At 34.4% G+C, this 14,174-nt stretch overlaps 1 protein-coding gene across 1 annotated transcript in view; it reads left to right on the top strand.

Annotated features, from left to right (window-relative positions):
* The window catches only part of LOC128995727 (uncharacterized), a 57,107-nt gene that overhangs the window by 3,305 nt on the left and 39,628 nt on the right, over positions 1-14,174 (top strand). The gene's annotated exons all lie outside the window — the stretch shown is intronic.

The raw sequence follows: 14,174 nt of genomic DNA, 5'->3' as shown, positions 1-14,174 counted from the left end.
TAAGTACAGCTGAAGTATTTTTAACATTAGGTGGATGGAAAGTTCCCTTTACAAAGGAATGAAGACCTTAAAGGACATCTTATGAAATAATGGATAGTTTTGCGCAAGGTTTCTCGTTATGACGAACTTATGTACATTGTATATGGTTTATTGGGGTGTGATTTCTTGTTTTCTCAAAAGTTCATGGGTACTTTGTGATTTATATGGATTAACCGTTTCGTTTTTAAGGAAACAGCTGTTTTCATGCATAAAGTAAAGATTTGATTAAAACATACACACCTCCAGACAATAAGAGAATTGTAAAATTAACTTATTCTATTGTCAGTTAATTCGTTAATTGTTCTATGCATTGTAATTTTTGAAAAATTAAGGATGAAGGCATTTATTTAGCTTCCAGTAAAACAGCTGTTGTAGCTTCTGCTTTAAATCTGCCAAAAAAAGTATCGACAGCTGATTGCACTTCAATAGTTCACTATTTACAATTATTGAGGTGATTTGGATGGCATAATTAAAATATAGCCAATTGTTGGGTTCTCTAAATCTTTTAGTTAACTAACACTTAAGCAAATGTGTGTGCAATTCAACCCGTGGTTCAGTTTTAAAGCGTTTGGATAAAACGTTATTGATGGAAACTACCTCTGTTCCGATTACATACCTTAATTACCTAACTGAACTCCACAAATATATTTTTACAAATATTATACAACCCGAAATCACTGGAAAATCGTATTGTTATTATATAACCTACAACAATCATCATGTTAGTTATTCCAGTATTGTCGTATGAATTTCATATAATCGTTTTCCTATATAATACATATCTGCCCCAGCGACCATGTAATACGTCATAATGTTGTCATTATGTAATTAAATAATTATTTTCATTCCCCATTGCCGTTTGTATCTCGTGGTAGCATAGTTATCTCATTTATCAAATAAATAAGCTGTAATTTAAACCAGATATGTTTTTCCTTTCGCTCTTCTAACGGAACCAAATAACCCCGTCGCAGCAAACCTGCAGACTACGAATTCCCATTTGCCTGGTAGGATTAAAAAAAAAAATATTTACTTAAAGATGTCAGCTTTATTTCCAACCAAAACTCAAACTCGAAATTATTTACGGAAAAAATACTTTCTCCGTACTATGTAAAAATGCTTTAGACTTGTTCCACCTTACGGGGGGAAATCTATTAGGTAATCGATTTATTCGTTTACTAAATGCAGATTTCCAATAATTCATTAACAATAGTGATAAGATTAATTTTTGCAGTGTGTCCAACATGGGCAGCTTTATATTGATAAGATAAATTTGAACTACAATATTGAATAAATATTGTTTAACGAACGAAAAATAAACATTTTATCAGGAAAGTATAAATACACGTGCTTCCTGATGAACTCGTGTCTATAAATGAAGATAACCAATAGATATTTTTGTTCTAAATGTTTCTACAGGGTTGCCGAGATATTCAGACTAATTTCCTCATACTTTGGCAAATTGGTTATTCACTCTTTGGTCTATGTAATAACACTGTGTGTTATATTTGGCTGTATTAATTCGTTGTAGGAGTCACCGAATGAGAGTAACCAGTAACCGAATCAATCGGTTATTGTGTCCAAACAGACAACATAATCCGGTTATATTTTGATTCGGTTGAATCATTCTTTCCGAGCGATTCGGTGATTTGTTTATGAATATTAACAGAATAATTCAAATAACGACAACGGTTTGAAAATGCGCATATCAGAAATATTATTGATCCAACTTACTCCATATCAATGAATGTTCTACAATATAAATGAATTCCACTAACTATTATTGGACTTTTTACTCCAAAATTATTACATTAAAAATATTACTTTTACAAAAACCGAAAAAGGTTAAATGAGGTGCGTAAATATTATTTGGTTTCTCGTCAGGTAAAATAATTATTATTTGGAACAAAAAATATTTATTGAAATTTTGATTCGGTGATTCATTCAATTAAATATCACCGATTGATGCTAAAAATAACCGACCGATTATTAGGTTATGGAAACCATTCGGTTACCTATCCCATCACTAGTCATTGATTATACCGAATATATATTCAATGGTAATACATTTACTAAACATAACACACCACGTGGCACTAACCTCATACAGTGAATGAACGTGTGTTATTTATATGTGTGTGTGAGTGCGTGTGACGTAGTGACCACACGGCGTGACGTACGTGACGTAACGTGTTGACAGTCACGTGGACAGCCGCAGTGATGGGCGTGGTCACGCGGCTCTGGTCCATCACATCACATGTTGTGCATAACAAATAATATGCACATCACAAGTCACACACGTTCACATTGCAGTTGCATGACTTTGAGTTTTACCTCTTACTTTTACTGTTACAGTACAATTCAGAAATGAGTTTAGAATGAAGTGAGATGCATTGTGTAGCTTGTTACTGACTAAGATCAGCTGTTTCATTAGCCAAGAACATTTAAAGCCCAATGATCAGGAACAGCTGGGTCCAGTTTCGAACCATCAAAAAGCTAGTGACTTTTGATAGAGAGGTGCACTAATGTGAAATAAACTTTCCATTTCCAAGTAAAATTTTTTACTAATTTGGCCGACAAGATGTTTTGTAGAATATAGATTTCTTTGTTTCGCTCCAACTATTTGAGCAATCAGAACTGCAACTTAAAAATATTGTTGACCATAGCATCTTTTATGACTTCATACACTATCAAACTATTGGAACGAAAAGGGATATTAGAACTTTGACTGCAGCAAATACTTCGAAATGTTCGTTCAAATGTATCCTCTTACAGTAAGAAACTAAGTAAATAAATATGGTCCATTTAGCTGAGTGGTTGGATGATAAAAACGTCCACTTACAAGCAATTTAACACCATACTTAAAAAGTCTCCAGCTGACTAAATAAAGATAGAAAATCAATTACGGAGCATGTTAAATTCATTGTTAAACATTCAATTTGTTAAATGAAGAAAATACGAATACAATACTACAAAATTAACATAAAAATAATAAATCGAACGCGATACAGCAAGTGAAACAAAATATAGGATGAAAACAAAATTCCGAATTAACATCTAGTAGATGTGTAATTTTCGTGTTGAGTTGTTGCCAGTTTTAGAGAAGAAAACTTAGTTCAAATGAGCCACTGGCCGAGTTGTTTACTGTAAATTTCACACTCATTCGTATTCAGGATTTTTTTACAAAGCCATAAAAGAGAAATGTCTTGTAAAACATAGTAGTCCTACCTTCCATATCCTCATAAACTACCTAATAGTTTAAACCATTCTCATCGTTAGTTATGGGCAAAAAAACATTGCATTGTAAAATACTGAACCACCCCCAACTACCACCCATTACGTTTCTGGGGTTGTCAGATTCAACAAATGTCCTCACGTTTACAATTTTTCTTTTTAATTGCACGTTTTCCAATTGTTCGCGAGTTTTTCTTCCTTTATTTTAATTAAACAATTGTTTCGGTTCCAAAGTTTAATTATGCATTCAAAGTTGCAATGAAACTTTTAGGAATTAAATATGAAACACAAACGAATTTGTATTTCCAATTAGATAGAGAATCTGAAATCAGCTGACCTTCGTAATAGGGATTTCTAAAAATAGTCCTTACCTAAGGAACAGCTGATTTTAGTCAATAACAAAGGTGTACAGAAAATCTCACTCCATTCTACACTCACGTCCAGTTGCAACACTATCTTATTTTGCAACAATTAGAATATAGTATATTACGTTACTAGTCCTGAAAATAAGTGTTTACCGGACGAGTGTGGTCGTTCCCGTGCGAGACGAAGTCGAGTACGGGATTACCATACGAGTCCGGTACACACATTTTGGACGAGTTACGTACGATAGTTTACGCCATACTACTAAATCCGTACAAATACTTATATATTTCTACCAACTAAAGGACTAAAAATCACTAGTCATAACCTCTCTTAGGGGTTATGTTTTTGTTTATAACCACTCATTGCCACCTAAATACAGTATAATCAGCTGATTGGTGTCCGGTAAAACTCATTACAGTACAGTAGTACGCAATGAAACCCCATTTGAATAAGCTGGCGGCAAACAGCTGTTTTCTGGACTAAATCCTTGCGTGGGAAGTTCGTCAAAATAATGTAGTGTGGCGTAAAACAAATTTCACCAGCTATAACAGCTGTGACACTGCAATGATGTTATACATTACATAGTTTTTTTTTCAATTACCCTCTATCGTGTTTGAATTCACAACAGACGGGCGTTGTTTACTCTCTATGGTGCGCACAGCTATTAGAACGTCGACTATCAAATCAGCTGATCTGGGACCACGTGACTCTTATATCAGCTGATGTTTACAGTCCCACACGTGGTATAACGGCATTTTGTTATTTTCCATCGGTAATACATAACACCGTCGAGAGATAAGAATAATTTTTGTCACGTTCTTGCTTTATTGTTTCAGTAACGCTTTTGTTTGATGGTTTTGTACTTTTTTTATCTCCATTAATCTCCATCGGGAAATTGGATAAGTTTAAAACGTGCTGTTGATAGTTTTTGTTGTGAATATTGAAGTATGATTTTATCACTTCTTCAGTAATTACGAATGAAAAATCCATGGAAAAGTCTAGTTTTTATGTAAATTTCATTAACGAATGTTTTAGTTGCTGTGCCTTTAGCTATTACAGCTCTAGCTAAGCTGGAACTACAAAATGCAACTGTTAATCATCAATCAACAACACATTTATCAGTTATTAAATTTGCGTTCATTTTCAATATGTTTTACCTGGACATACTCGTACATGTTGGGACACGAAAGGTAATGCACGTATTATTTCAACTTCATATCTATTTAGAGCATAAAAACTAGTGGAATTATTTACTTCGATATTTCTCGTTTGCAAGAAAACGAACGCCGGTTTCCCTTGACACAATAACATTACAGCCAACAAGGCTGTCATCGAGAATCACTTAGCAACAGCTTGCGTGGGAAATGACAAATGTTATTGTACAGTAGCAGTATGTGTGCGATTGTACCGAGTGTGTAAATGTGGCGCAATATGCCAATTTATCTAATCTCATTTGGTTCCCTTATTTTAAGTTTCATGGTTTATTTTGTTGTTCAAATGTGGTTGGTGTGTGGCGAAATATATTTGTTTGAATTATATGGGAAACTTATTGAGTGTGAATATGAGTAATACGAAATCAAATAAACTATTTGTGGACCCAGTTTCAATGTACTGTACACAATGCATATTTATATAGCTATGTTAGAGTCACAATTTAGTATTGGAAGAATACCTATAAGAAGTTGCCATTCTCTATAAAATACACTGGTCCACAACTTATATCAAGAGCATTCATTAAGATATCATATCATATAATTATTTACGTTTACACTGTTATTAACACACTTTGGTACAGACACTTCACAACATTTCAACTGATAGGCCTACATTGTATGTATTGTATACTTAAAAATATACGAACCAATTTCCAATATGCATCATATCCCTTTCTATAACATTTGTTAAATTTCCCTACTAGAACCTCGATAACAGGTCACCCTTGATAACACGGGTCATTTTCAAATCCCCTAGAAATTATTTTACCCCTAATCACATTGACCTCAATAAGAAGTGAACCTTGATAACAAGTTTTATTTTATAATCACTATGAGAATAAAGGTTCTACTGTAAATCACTATGTTTATTTAATGTGTACAATTATCTAATTTCAGTTTCAAAAATCCCTTAAATTGCTTAAAATAAGTAGAAAAAATATATTTTTGACAAACTTCGGCGAAGTCCAAAAAATCGGGAACTCACTATATTTACGTAAAAATAATTTAATTTAATTGTCTGAAGTATCAATCAAATCTAATTCGATCCAAATTCCGATTACAACCTTCCAACCCGTGTTCGCGTTGAAGCGTGCCAGCGATCCTAGCCAAGCCACGCGTACTCGCTACACACTTCTGCCAACGTAATGTCACGTGATCAGTTTGTTACGTTGGTAGTAATGTCAGAGTGAAAATAGCTAATAAAATGTTGTACGTGATAAGGAAAGAGTGTATAACGTGATTGTGGATAGCTAAAAATGTGTTTGTCACGTAACAATCTTAGGTTGGTAGCACAGCACTATCAAAGCAAACAAATAAATCAGAAATATCAAATACGTGTGGCGAACAAGGATACAGGGAAGAAAACTACAGTATTTATTTACCATACGACTATACTCTGTTCACAAAATTTAGGCGGTTATATGGGAAGAAATCTGCCCCCTCCACGTCGTGATCCTACCTTTAAAACATAGCTCAACAGCTGATATTTGTCAAAACGTAAATCAGCTGCAACATACATTAAAAAGAAGTGGTGGGGGAAATTCCCCTCAAAACGCCTAAATATTGTAAACGGACTATAATACAACAAACACCCTGTATCTTAGGGGAAGGAAGGCACAGTCGGTCTCTGATTTACATAATTTAAGAGAATGACTATATTCATACGCTTTTTGTGGCCGGTGTCAGAATCTAATAAATATTTCACAGATTTGTCCGTGTCAAATATCGCGTCTTCAGATAAAATTCTGTCAGAAATATCCCTTAGTTGTGTGCTAAGGTTAGGTTGATAAGGTCCAAATTGTTCATTGAACTAATTTGAACTTATTTTTAACCTTTTTTTCAACCAAACATGAAAATAATAAACAGAAAAGATTTTCACAAAAACATTTTGCTGGTAGACTATTTTTCAATCTATTATTTCTTTTATTTTTACCTAAAATACAGTACACTTATTAATTGTACATATTTTTTGGTCCTTCGGGTTGGGGGAGGTCAAGATGTATTCATCACTGCAAATATTTAGTGGTAGCACCTAATTTGATTTTATTTTTGCTCTTTATGCTTCTTCCTCTAAACGAAAATAAAAAATAGTGGACAGGGACAAATTTTACCAGGAGTAAAACCGGTTTTATCATAACTAAGATTTATGGTAGAACCTATGAGGATTAGGTAGAACCATAGACTATATGTTTTATCTATGGTAGAACTCAAATTGATTAAATGTTTGCTTTTTGGGATTTGGTGTTAATATTGCTTATCTCTTCGACCAATAGTAAAAATTAAAGATCAGGGACAACTATTGTTCTTGAGGGAAGCTATAAAAATAGTTAAACTTCTAAAAAGAGGGCGTGGTAGGGTCAAATGTATTTTTTTATAAGGATAATTTATTTGTGTAAGAATGTACCATGCTTCTTTCTCTAACCAAAAGTAACAATGGTTAAAGGGACATTATTTTTGGAGGGATGGCGAAATTGGTTACATCACTGCAAGGATGTAGAGGTAGGTTGTGACCAGGGATGGCTGAAAATGTGACACGTGCCTCGATAACAGGTCAGGGTCGTACCAACCTACGCTCTCCCTAACAATAATTCCCTCCTCCTCCCATCTCTCCCAACTGGTACCACGGCCGCTGAGGGAAACATTGATTGTAAACATGTGTTTTTTACAGTGTACAGGGTAAAAACTGAAAAAATGATGTTTAAATGGTGTACATATGATTAATTAACTCGTAATTATTTAGGTTTTGAATTTAGGATAAATAAAATAATATTTTGGATAAAGGAATTGATTCTTATCATGAAAAAATACTTTTTATCATTCACTACGTAAATAAGTTTGCCATAACTTTGATGTTACATTTCTCAACTATGTTTAGACTTAGAGTATCTAAATATTTACCACATATTTTATTCATGACATACTAGTCCCTACTAGAAGGATTTTGATTTATTCAACCCACAAGTCTGTAGTCTAGTATTTTTTACAAAAAAAAAAAATAATAATAATAAGTAGAGTCAATTTTTATCTTCTGAAAGGAACTAAATAAACATATTGCCTCTAAAATAGCAAACAAATAAGGGTCATAATTCTCTAGATAGGCAGTTGGCAGTTACAATCACCTTAAGTTTCTAGTCAACAGTTCACCAATACTGATAAAATACTGTTTGATATAAAAAATACCCCCGCCGCAGCAAACCTGCCGACTAAGCGAATTCCCATTTGTCTGAATTTATTTTCAGTTAAATATATTTTAATAACATAAGGTTTAACGAGTAACATCAGTTTCTCAAAGGAGTACTGGAGGCCAGGGTGCACCGTCCCCCCTTAAAGCCTTACATCAAAACATAAGGGGTCTGTTCAGTAAAAGAGATGAACTAGAAATCTTTTTAAATGAAGAAAATCCCGATATTTTATGTCTGACTGAACACAATTTAAAAACAAATCAAATAGAAACCTTAAAAATTGATGGTTACGAACATAAATCATCCTTCTGTCGCGTGCATATGAAACATGGAGGTGTTGGTATCTGGAGCAAAACTTTGTTGAAGTGCAAACCGCTAGATTGTTCTAAATACTGCATTGAGGGAGTCTGTGAGTTTGCAGCCATTTCACTTCAAATCAATCCTACAGTTAAATATCTAATAGTAGCAGTCTACCGACCTCCATGTAACCAACTTGATGAATTTATTGATAAAATATCTGAATTAGTTGATGATCTAAAAGGAAAACATTTAAATATTATACTCATGGGCGACTTTAATATCAACCTATCAGACCACTCACTTCGAACAACAAAGTATTTGGCTTTCTTATCGTCGTATGGTCTCACAAACATAGTAAAAAATTTTACTAGAGAAGTTTTAGGCTCAAAAACTCTAATAGAACATATACTTACAAACTGTTTGTCATTTGAGAGCTCTGTTATTGTTTCGGCTTTGTCAGACCACCATGCTCAGGCTGTTCTTATACCATCTCATATCTCATCTGACCGCCCTACTAAAATAACACGATTTGCCAGATCATTTAATGAATCTAACAAAAGGGTTTTTAAATGCCTTCTAGGACAAGAAACTTGGACTGACATGATTGAGACTGATGATGTTGACAAAAAATTTGAAGCTTTCTATGATCAGCTGAAGTATTTGTTTGACATTGCTTTTCCCAAAAAGATTATTCGTGTAAAACAAAGTAATGTTTTTAAATTCCATGCAAGTAAAGATATACTTGCAATGAAGGAAGAGCTACTTTTTTGGTACAAAGAAACGAAGGACCTCGATTCCTCTCACGTCTTAAGACGCCATTTTCACCAACTTAAATCTAAATATCGTAAAATGATAAGAAGTGCCAAATCCAAAGTAGTATCCAAGAGAATTGATAGTGCGGATAACAGGTCCAAGGCCATATGGAGTATAATAAACGATAATAAAGCCCCAAAAAAGAAACATTTGGATAAAGTGTGTCTTGAAGTTGAAGGAGGTAAAAAGATTTACAATCCTGCCTTAGTGTCAGAAATATTTAATAAATTTTTTGCAGACGTAACAAAACAGACCAATTACAGAGCCGCAAATACTAAAGCTTTTAGTCAAAACATTAACCATAAATCATTTTTCTTATTCCCAACAGTAGATTCCGAAGTAAAACAAATAATTCATCAGTTAAAAAACAAGATGAGCTCAGGAGCTGATGAAATACCGTCAACGATTTTAAGAGAGTGTTCAGACTTCATCGTTAATCCTCTAACCCATCTCATAAACCACTCTTTTCTGCATGGAAAATTTCCCAATGCACTCAAACTTGCAGTTGTAAGGCCAATTCTCAAAAGGGGTGACCATACGAAGTGTGATAATTATAGGCCCATTTCTATGCTTTCAAGTTTGTCCAAGATATATGAAAAGGCTGTTTTAGAGAGGCTCTGGGCATTTTCTGAAAAGAATAATATAATATTCAAAGATCAACATGGATTTGTCAAAAGCAAAAACACTACAAGTGCAATATTTTCCTTATTGAACCAAGTGGTGCAAGATTTGGATGCAAAGCAACGCTCAATGGGTATTTTCTTTGATTTGAGTAAGGCGTTTGACATGGTTGACCATGACCTCCTACTAGCTAAATTAAACAACATAGGAGTCCGAGGAGTTACATCAGAGTGGTTTTCGTCATTTTTAAAAGGCAGGAGGCAATGTGTCGAAATACAATCCATAGATCACACCGGGCTACAAAGTAGATTTAAGTCTTCAGAAACTCCTATAACGAGAGGTGTGCCTCAGGGATCCGTTCTAGGCCCTGTGCTATTCCTCCTCTTCATAAATGACCTCCCCACATGCATAACCCAAGGCAAACTGTGCCTTTTTGCAGATGATACTTCCCTAGCCTTATCCAGTCCCTCCCTAGAGTCACTCGAGCAAATGGCATTCATAGAGGCAAATACCTTGCTTCAGTGGTTTGATGACAACCTTCTGAAAACAAACACTGCAAAGACCCAGCTGATTAACTTTCGAATCTCAAACAGATCCCACAAAGATCCGAATCTGTCACTTCTTCTTGATCAAACCTTCATTCATCCTGTACAGTCTGTTAAATTTTTAGGCATCCACTTAGACGAATGTTTAAACTTCAAATCTCATGTTGATTACGTGATAAAACGTGTAAGTATAGGCATTTTTGTACTACGAACATTGGCCACAACAGTCTCGTCAGAAGTTCTTCTTTCTGTTTATTACGGCTTAATATTTCCATATCTAGTTTATGCTCTGCCTGTTTGGGGATATGAAAATAATCATACCTCCTTTCTTTTTAAAATGCAAAAAAAGGCTATTCGTGTTATATTTTCTCTTTTCAGAAGACGATCTTGTAAGGAATCATTCAGGTCAGCTGCAATTTTGACTCTTCCCTCACTATACATCCTTGAAACCCTTTCATTTGTAAAAAAACATCAGTCATTATTTACCACCAACATTAGCTCCAGTACATATAACTTACGCACATCATACAACTTAAACATTCCCGTCCATTCAACTTCATTTTTCAAACATCATCTCCTTTACAATGGAATTAAACTTTTTAACCAACTTCCTCAACATCTAAAGCTGGAGACTGATTTGCTCAGGTTTAGGAGAAAACTTAAACAAATTTTGGTTGAAAATGCTTGCTACAGAGTCCGCGATTTTTCCACTGTCATGTAGTCAGTGATTTCTGTCTTGTTAGATTACTAGAAGGTCACATTGTTTTAGTTAGTAGAGTTTTCTTTTTATATTTTATCTTTTGTACATTTCATTATAAACTTGACTATTCCAATGCAATGTAATTTTGTAATTCTGGAATAAAGAACTTATGACTTATGACTTATGACTTATGAGTACCTAGGTTTGCTGCTACAAGGAAACTAATAAAGTGTGTTTTTGAGTAAAATATTGATAGCTTAGTACAAAATAAATAAATTTGCCAAGTTTGATCAAAATATAACCATAAACAAGCAAACTACAACATTTGACAATATTCTCCATAAGAATAACATGGGAATTTTTTATTTACAATTTTTTAAATTTTCTCCGTTACTAATAATCGAAAAAAATACTTTTACATACTAAATTATTTGTTTTTTTAAGCTCTTTAAAAAGGTCTAAAGAGAAATTGGGAAATTTTGTGTTTTGAGGGTCAAAAGTGAGAAAACCAATGTTTACCCCATAAAACCCCCCGTAAAGCCCCGTTCCCATGGTCCGATCATGCTGGTTCGCGAACTCATTCAAGTTTATCCCGCTTTACACATTTAAACCGAATTTCATCAAAATCGGACCAAAATTACTCAAGTTATCGTATACATATATAACAATTTGAACGAATGGTGTTTTTGGCCTCTGGGGACATCAAAATGAAAAAGTAAATCGGTCCCGGGCCTAGGTCTTACCGTGCCACCTACGGTAATAGCTACTTCCCTATAGGGAAATTCGCTAAAAACGTTAATACATTTCTGAAAACTCTACAAAAGTCTATATTAATTTACACGTTCACACCATTTTTCCAACCATAAACAGTTTTACTACTGCACAGTTCTGCGAAATCAACACAACATTCCTATGGTAAACATGCGTATTTCCCGAGGAATGTAAAAAGAGCGGAGAACACCGTTATATTAGGCCGCTATCCAGGACTAGTCGCAATTATTCGTTTACAATGGTAATACTTGCATACGGAAGTAGGGTGCGGCAATTATTCCATTGAGAATATTCTCACGTAAGCAATATTTTTATCCAGTCTAGTAAAACAGCTGTTTGAAATATACGGTAATTGTTGAGAGTAAAATTATTACAATGATAATTACCACGATATAAATAATACAGTTATAAAAAAAAACTAGTGCTTGTTGCAAACTAGGGTTTTAAATAGTTACATTGCTAACACTATCATTGATTTGAGAAGCAAAACTCCATCCAGATATACAGGATTAGCTTTTCCCACGTACCGTAAGCAATATTTTTATCCACTTACGAAAAACGGCTGTTTTATATCCATGGTTAATTGTTGTCAGCATTGTCAATTTAAATCATGTATATTGTATTACTGTTACCACGATAACAAATAATACAGTATTTACTTTAAAAATCTAGTACGTGTCTAGTGTTTGAAAGAGTTAATATTGGTTACTTTCATAGATTTGAGAAACAAACACAATTTAACAAATTAGTTATTTTAAATTGCCTTTCTTTTGATTCAGCTAAAAAAAGTGAAAATCTCTGTTATTTTTCTCGTTATTTGTAAAGGAACAGTGCAAATTTTATTCTAGTTGCCATAACGTATAATGTCGTCCTATGACTAATGACAAGTGACATTTTGAATAACATCGTTTGGAATCGAACCAGCTACCTTCAGATTTGAAGGCAAGCACTATAAACACTACCCAGACAATTCAGTTTTAGTCAGGCCCTTTTACCTGCAGCACATTATGTTAATTCAGCAGAAATAAAAATCTAAATAAATATCCTGAGTAGTTATAATGGTTAAAATATTATGTTTACGTATAAAACCCTACACGATAGGTAGGTACCGTTAGGTAATTAAACTATTTTAATATATTCACCTTTTTACGCCGCCATTAAATTAAAATTCATAACTATTAACATAACGAAACGTAGCTTACAACAATAGGTAGTAAATATCGCCGTAACCCAAAGCAAACCGGTTGTAATTATCCACTAAATACCTCATAGTTTAACGATTCATTTACAAACTCCTCAAGCGATTATTAGTTCAATCGATCGACCTTGATTGTTGAAATACGATAATCGAAAGCGGCAAACGATAATCGAACCGTGAAATTAGATACAGTCGTTACATTAACAGAGCATACATGGGTGTTGTAACGACACCGTACACTGATCGTTTGTTAGGATAATCTACGTGAAATACTACGCGATCGCCCTTTCTGTTACGATTAAATCCTCTCCGTAACCTTTGGTTATGCAATGCTTATCTTTTTTAATTATCGTTACCCATCGTAAAATCTATCATCATTGGAGGACCGAGGTTTGGTTTTTGAAGGTAAAGAGAATGATGCGGGATTGCTTAAGAAATATAGTTAGGTAAACATGAATTTGCCAAACCAGCACGTTTCAATAATACTACATCATTAAGTATTTGAAATGGTTTTAATTGATTATGGTTTGGGCTATTTAGATGATGTTTTTGCCATTTTAACTCCACGCTTAGTTCTTATAACGTCAACACCTTATATAATGTCCAATGACTGGTGACTGTAAAATTCACTCATAATGTGATACGATAACCACACTGATTCGTATGGCTCTACGATAACCACATTGATTTCTGTGGCTTTACGATAATCACACTGATTTCTGTGGCTCTACGATAACCACACTGATTCGTATGGATCTACGATAACCACACTGATTTCTGTGGCTTTACGATAATCACACTGATTTCTGTGGCTCTACGATAACCACATTGATTTCTATGGCTTTACGACAGCCACCCTAATTTCTGTGGCTTTACGACAGCCAACCTGATTTCTGTGGCTTTACGATAGCCACACTGATTTCTGTGACTTTACGATAGCCACCCTGATTTCTGTGACTTAACGACAGCCACCCTGATGTCTGTGGCTTTACGATAGCCACTGTAAAATTCACTCATAATGTGATACGACAACCACACTGATTCGTATGGCTCTACGACAGCCACCCTGATTTCTGTGGCTTTACGATAGCCACCCTGATTTCTGTGACTTAACGATAGCCACCCTGATTTCTGTGACTTTACGACAGCCACCCTGATTTCTGTGGCTTTACAACAGCCACCCTGATTTCTGTG

The sequence above is a fragment of the Macrosteles quadrilineatus genome, unplaced genomic scaffold (assembly GCF_028750875.1).
Source record: "Macrosteles quadrilineatus isolate MER2022 unplaced genomic scaffold, UCM_ALF_1.0 Scaffold_5__1_contigs__length_97177068, whole genome shotgun sequence".
NCBI classification, from domain to species: Eukaryota; Metazoa; Arthropoda; class Insecta; order Hemiptera; family Cicadellidae; genus Macrosteles; species Macrosteles quadrilineatus.
Note: the sequence above shows the minus strand (reverse complement) of the source record. Positions and strands in the feature narration are given on the sequence as shown.